We start from the raw sequence: 7,426 nt of genomic DNA, 5'->3' as shown, positions 1-7,426 counted from the left end.
CTTTTGAATCTCTCTTCCATTGAGCACCCTCTTCACATATGTCCATGAGGACTTGGTCCAACCTTTGATTAAAGTTGACCCTTCTAGTGTAGGGGTGTGCATCTCCTTGCATCATGGGCAAGTTGAATGCCAACCTTACATTTTTCGGACTAAAATCCAAGTATTTCCCTCGGACCATTATAAGCCAATTCTTGGGGTCCGGGTTCACACTTTGATCATGGTTCTTGGTGATCCATGCATTGGCATAGAACTCTTGAACCATTAAGATTCCGACTTGTTGAATGGGGTTGGTGAGAACTTCCCAACCTCTTCTTCAGATCTCATGTTGGATCTCCGGATATTCGCCCTTTTTGAGCTTAAAAGGGACCTCGGGGATCACCTTCTTCTTGGCCACAACTTCATAGAAGTGGTCTTGATGCACCTTTGAGAGAAATCTCTCCATCTCCCATGACTCGGAGGTGGAAGCTTTTGCCTTCCCTTTCCTCTTTCTAGAGGTTTCTCCGGCCTTTGGTGCCATTAATGGTTATGGAAAAAACAAAAAAAACTTTAGCTTTTACCACACCAAACTTAGAAGGTTGCTTGTCCTCGAGCAAAAGAAGAAAGAAGAGAGTAGAAGAAGAAGAAATAGAGGAGATGGAGTGGGCTATGTGTTTCGGCCAAGGGGGATAGGTGGTGTGTATGTTGTGTGAAAATGAAGGAGTGAAGATGGGTTTATATAGGAGTGAAGAAGGGGGTGTGGGTTCGGCCATATAGGGTGGGTTTGGGAGGGAAAGTGGTTTGAATTTGAATGGTGAGGTGATACGCACAAAACTTGTCTCTCAACAAATTTTCTTCGGCAAGTGTACCGAATTTGTCGTCAAGTAAAAACTCACAATAGAGTGAGGTCGAATCCCACAGAGATTGATTGATCAAGCAACTTTAATTAGAGGAATGTTCTATTTGAGCGAACCAGAATTTGATTTGAGATTTGCAGAAAATTAAATGGCGGGAGAGTAAATAGCAGAAATAGTAAATGCTAGAAATAAAGAGCTGAATGTAAATGGCGGAAAGTAAATTGCAGAATCTTAAACGGGAATGGGGTAATTGCTCATAAAAGTAAATGGCAGAAATTAAAGAGAATGGGTAAGATCAGAAATGGGGAGTTCATTGGGCTCAGGAGATGTTGCATTCTCCGGATCAAGTTCATTTTCATCTCTTCCTCAATCAATGCATTCATTGATCTCCTTGGCAATCTTAAGTGATCGAATTCCAATTTCTTGGTAATTTAATCTCTCAAATCTTGATCAATAGCCAATTCCTTGGTCAATTGCTCATGAGAAGAGATGAAGTATGGTCACTGATTATACCACATGCATTTCCCAAATCAAGTGTTGGTAGGATTATAGTCACATATCCATCCAAACCCAATTTAGTCCAGCATGAGAAAGCATTTCTAGCATGATCTCTTCATTCCTCTTTCAAGGTTCAGAAGAGATCCAAGTATGAATAGCTTCTTTTCCAAGATAACTACCCAATTGGATGAAGATCGAAAGCTTTCTAGTAAAATCAAGAGAATAGATAGAAGAAGGAGAATGAAAACTAATATTGATTCATCAAATTACAACAGAGCTCCCTAACCTAATGAAAGGGGTTTAGTTGTTCATAGCTTTGGAAAATGAAAACCAAGATGGAGAATACATGATGAAAGTAAAACTAGAAGTACAGAGAAAGTAAAATACAGAGAGTAGTTCTATGCCAAAGGCTCCCTAAAGTTTCCAACTCTCTCACTAATTCAAAGCTACTCCTATATATACTACTCTTCTCATCTTCTAGTTGGCTCTTCAAGTCTTAGGTATGGGCCTCTGAATCTTGAGTTTGAAGCAGTTATCCTTTTCATTGGGCTTAGCTTTGCTTGCAAAGAGAAAAGGTGAAGTAGGCAGGGACTTTGACTCAGGACGTTAGTGGTGTCAACGTTAAGTGAAAGTGTGGGTTCGAGAACGTTAGTGACAATCACCTTTTTCACTAACGTTCCTAACCCAAATATGATCACGTTGACTTCAACGTTAGTGGCACTAACGTGACCACTAACGTTGCCTCTTGGTCCTTCGCACACGTTATTGGGACTTACCTTTCCCAATAACGTGGAGAGTCCTCCCTTGTCCCTACGTTAGAGTCCACGTTAACTAGGTTAACGTGGCTTCTAATATAGCAGTGTCAATTCTTCGAGAACGTTAGTGACACTTACCTTTATCACTAACGTTCCAATGTGCCCCTCTCCCACGTTAGAGTCCACGTTAACTAGGTTAACATGGCTTCTAACGTAGTAATGCTAGCCATCCCCAACGTTAGTGACAAAGGTGAGTGTCACTAACGTTGGCTCATCATCTCTTTATCGATGTTAGCTTCCATGTTAACTAAGTTAACATGGGAGTTAACGTTGCTCATGGTGGCTCTTGGTGGTTCACCCCAACGTTAGTGACAAAGGTAAGTGTCACTAACGTTGGCTATCAATTGCTCTCTCCACGTTAGCTTCCACGTTAACTAAGTTAACGTGGGAGTTAACGTGGCTTATGGAGGCTTGGCCAACGTTGGTGACAAAGGTGAATGTCACTAACGTTGGCTTCTCTTTTGCTTCTTAACGTTAGAGTCCACGTTAACTAAGTTAACGTGGCAACTAACGTGGCCAATTATGAGCTTGGTCCAACGTTAGTGACAAAGGAGAGTGTCACTAACGTTGGCCTTGTTGTCTTCTTCCACGTTAGGGTTCACGTTAACTTAGTTAACGTGACTCTTAACATGGGCTTATGATGGCTTCGAGGGCGTTATTGGCGATTACCTTTCTCATTAACTTTGCAAGTTAGCATCCATTCCACGTTAAAGGTCACGTTAGTGGGACTAACGTGACTGCTGACGTGGTTCTTCTTTGCTTTCTTTGTCCTGAAATCAAGCAACAAAGTGCATCAAAGTTCTAGTCCAAGTCATGAGTCATGCCTCATCCAATTTGTCATATAATTCATGCAAAATTCTCATGAAATCATGTAAAGTGCACAATGTATGCTTGAATCAAGATGTAAGTGAATATCTACCCAAAACTAGCTTATTTTCTAAGAAAATGCATGAAACTACCTTAAAAACAGTAAAAAAAAGGTCAGTAAAACTGGCCAAAATGCCCTGGCATCACAACACCAAACTTAAAGCTTGCTTGTCCCTAAACAAGTACTGGAACAAGAGAATGATGAATGGAATGCCAAGAGAAATGAGTCATTCTTGTGGAAGTCATGTTCTTGGTTTTATGGTGGTTTCATGCATAGCAACTTAGGTTCATTCCTTTACTGGCTTTTAGACCTTTATCATGTTCTAGAATACTCACTTGATTGCATCCCATGAGACTTTTATTCATTGATCCTTTTGTTGTCATTTTAGGGCTTATTTGTGTTTTTAGGCTAAGTGCTCTGTTAGGGGGCAACTCTTTAGAATAAGCTTTCAGCCAACACTCCCGAACCAGTTGGTTCAAGGTGTTAGGTGTTGAAGCACCCCTAAGGACATACTTCCTCAAGTCTCTCCCCCATACATACACACCACAGGCACATGATTTGTTTATTTTCTTTCCTTGAGGTCTTGGTGTCCATCACCTCTTTGGGTTACTAAATGTTCTGTAGTAAAGATTGCTCTTGATAGTGGACTTTCAGCTGATAATCCCGGGTTAGTTAACCCAAGTTACCAGGTGATAAAGCATCCCTGAGAGCTTAGTAATCCAAGCAGATCCTTGGTACAGGAACACCACAGACACATCCCTCAAGACTCAAACCCTTGGTGCCCAGCCTCTTTTCTTGCTATTTTTCTTTTATTCTTCAACTTTGATTGTTCTTTCCCTTTTTCTTATTAGGATCTTGTTATTTAGCTAGTCTCATGGGGTGTGTTCAAGCATATGATTCATGACAGATAGTTGTCATCCCACCTTGTGGTTGAACCAACTTAGCTAACTTATGACCACACCACAAACTCAGGAACTTACTCCATAGTATGAACTCCACTCTGGTCTTTTATAAAACACTCATTCTCTTTTCATTTGATTCAAAAGGACAAGCATACAAGTAAGTAAGGAAATGATGCAGTAATGACATTCAGACTAGCAATCCTAGACCTAAGCAATGAAAAACTTAAAAGACAGAATTTAAAAAGGTTCCAACTAACGAGTAACTATTAATCAAAAGTGCATTCGGACTTCCAATTTTCATCATTCTAAGTACATGGAATTAAGTACAATACAACCTTTGGGTGATGGTTTCTAGTTGCCCTCTTTTTGTCATCATCCTAGTCTTTGCTACTTCACTTCCTTGGGTGAAGGTGCACCATTTCCTCATAAGATTCCTGCAAAGTTATTGGAAGTTGCTTGTTCCCAAAGCACTTGAGAAATAGTTATCTTGCATGTATGCTTGTGACTTCTGAACTTAATTTGGTGTGTGAACACCAAACTTAGTTCCTTGCCCAGTACAAAACCTTGCATATATGCAGAGAACCTCATATCTTGTTATTAACAAAAAAATTATTAACTAAAGTCTAACTACATCTAAGTGGTTTCCCTTGATTGGTTGGAGCTAGCAATGTGCTTTGGGAGTGGAGTGTGATTCTAACTAATATCCTTTGGTGGAACACCAAACTTAGAATTACACTTTCACTCTTGGATTGTTTTGGTGTGGAACACCAAACTTAGCTCCTCGCAATACATGGGAAACAACTTGTGACCTTTATTGAAATAAAGATGAAAAGGAAACTACCTGAGGTTGGGTTGCCTCCCAACAGAGCGCTCTTTTATCGTCGCTAGCTCGACGATTCCTCAATTACTTGAGATGATACTTTACTCTGGGATTTTCCCCCATGTTGCCCATATAATGTTTGAGTCTTTGTCCATTCACAGTGAACGTCCTCTCTGAACCTTCATCCATGATTTTAATGTGTCCATATGGCGAGACTTTTGTGACAAGAAAAGGTCCGGACCACCTTGATTTGAGTTTTCCTGGGAACAGTCTCAATTTGGAATTGTTGAGGAGTACTTGCTGCCCCTTTTCGAAACTCTTGGGTGCAAGATGCAGGTCATGTCTTCTCTTTGCCTTTCCTTTATAAATCTTGGTATTTTCATAGGCTTGTGACCTGAATTCCTCCATCTCTTGCAGCTGCAAGATCCTCTTTGCACCAGCAGCAATGCTGTCAAAATTTAGTATCTTGATAGCCCAGAGAGCTTTGTGTTCCAGCTCTAGTGGTAAATGACAAGCTTTTCCATACACTAGTTGATATGGGGACATGCCAAGTGGTGTTTTGAATGCTGTTCTGTATGCCCAAAGAGCATCATCCAGCTTCTTCGACCAATCCTTTCTTGATGCACCCACAGTCTTTTCCAAAATCCTTTTTAGCTCTCTATTTGATATCTCAGTTTGCCCACTTGTTTGGGGGTGGTAAGGCGTGGCAACCTTGTGCTTTACCCCGTATCGTAGGAGGAGAGCTTCTAGTGGTCTGTTACAGAAATGACTCCCTCCATCACTGATGAGTGCTCGTGGGACTTCAAAACGGCTAAAGATGTTCTTCCTGAGGAAGTTCATGACTACCTTGTTATCATTCGTTGGAGTTGCAATAGCCTCTACCCACTTGGAAAAATAATCCACTGCTACCAAGATGTACTTGTTTGAATATGAGGTTGGGAATGGTCCCATGAAATCTATCCCCCATACATCGAACAGTTCCAGTTCCAAGATGAAATTTTGTGGCATCTCATTCCTTTTGGACAAGTTTCCAGATCTTTGGCATTCGTTGTAGCTCTTCACTAGTTCTTTGGCATCCTTGAAAAGGGTGGGCCAAAAGAATCCGCTTTATAACACTTTTGCTGCAGTTCTGTCCCCTCCGAAATGTCCTCCATAGCAAGAGCCATGGCAATTCCATAGGACCTCTCGTCCTTCCTCTTCCGAAACACATCTTCTAAAGATTCCATCTGAAACACTTCTTGAAGAGATATGGCTCATCCCAGACAAAGTACTTTGCATCATTTATGAGCTTCCTTTTTTGATGTTTATTGATCCTTGGAGATAGAGCCCCAGTTGCCTTGAAGTTGGCAATGTCTGCAAACCATGGTGCTTTGTGAACTGTCATCAACTGCTCATCAGGAAAAAGCTCGTTCACACTTGTATCATGTGTTCCTCCTTCCTCATGAGGGATTCTAGATAGGTGATCCGCTACCATGTTCTCCACTCCTTTCTTATCTCTGATTTCAATATTGAATTCCTGCAACAATAAGATCCATCTTATTAATTTTGGTTTTGATTCTTGTTTGGCAAACAAATATTTAAGTGCTGTGTGATCTGTGAAAACAATCACTTTAGCACCAATGAGGTATAACCTGAACTTGTCAAATGCAAAAACTATGGCTAGCAACTCCTTTTCAGTAGTGATATAATTTCTTTTAGCATCATTGAGGACTTTGCTAGCATAGTATATCACATGAACTAAGTTATCTTTCCTCTGCCCTAACACTGCCCCAACTGCAAAATCAGATGCATCACACATCAATTCAAAGGGTAAGTTCCAATCAGGTGGGGAAATGATAGGGGCAGATGACAATCTTTCTTTCAAATGCTCGAATGCTAACATACATGTTTCATCGAAGATAAATGGTGTATTTGATATAAGGAGATTGCTCAAGGGCTTAGCTATTTTTGAAAAATCTTTAATAAACCTTCTGTAAAAGCCAGCATGCCCTAAAAAACTTCTAATTGCCTTGACATCATTGGGTGGAGGAAGTTTTTCAATAAGTTCCACTTTAGCCCTGTCCACTTCAATGCCTTGGTTAGAAACCTTATGGCCAAGGACTATTCCTCCTGTCACCATAAAGTGATATTTCTCCCAGTTCAAGACCAGATTGGTCTCTTGGCACCTTTTCAATACTAAGGCAAGGTGACTCAGGCAGCGAGTAAAGGAATCTCCAAATACCGAGAAATCATCCATAAAAACTTCAATGAATTTCTCTATCATATCTGAGAAGATAGAAAGCATGCAGCGTTGGAAAGTCGCAGGTGCATTACATAGCCCAAATGGCATGCGCCTGTAGGCAAACACTCCATATGGACAAGTAAATGAAGTTTTCTCTTGGTCTCTGGGATCAACCACTATTTGGTTATATCCTGAATAACCATCAAGAAAACAGTAATATGCGTGTCCTGCGAGTCTTTCCAACATCTAATCCATAAATGGGAGGGGAAAATGGTCCTTTCGTGTAGCCTTATTGAGTTTCCGATAGTCTATGCACATCTGCCATCCTGTGACGGTCCTTGTAGGAATTAGTTCGATCTTCTCATTGGGAACTACAGTGATTCCTCCCTTTTTGGGCACGACATGCATGGGGCTGACCCAGGGGCTGTCTGAGATCGGGTAGATTACTCCTTGATGTGAAAATTTGTGG

This window comes from Arachis ipaensis, chromosome B3 (genome assembly GCF_059453495.1).
Source record: "Arachis ipaensis isolate K30076 ecotype BB chromosome B3, ASM5945349v1, whole genome shotgun sequence".
NCBI lineage: Eukaryota > Viridiplantae > Streptophyta > Magnoliopsida > Fabales > Fabaceae > Arachis > Arachis ipaensis.
Note: the sequence above shows the minus strand (reverse complement) of the source record.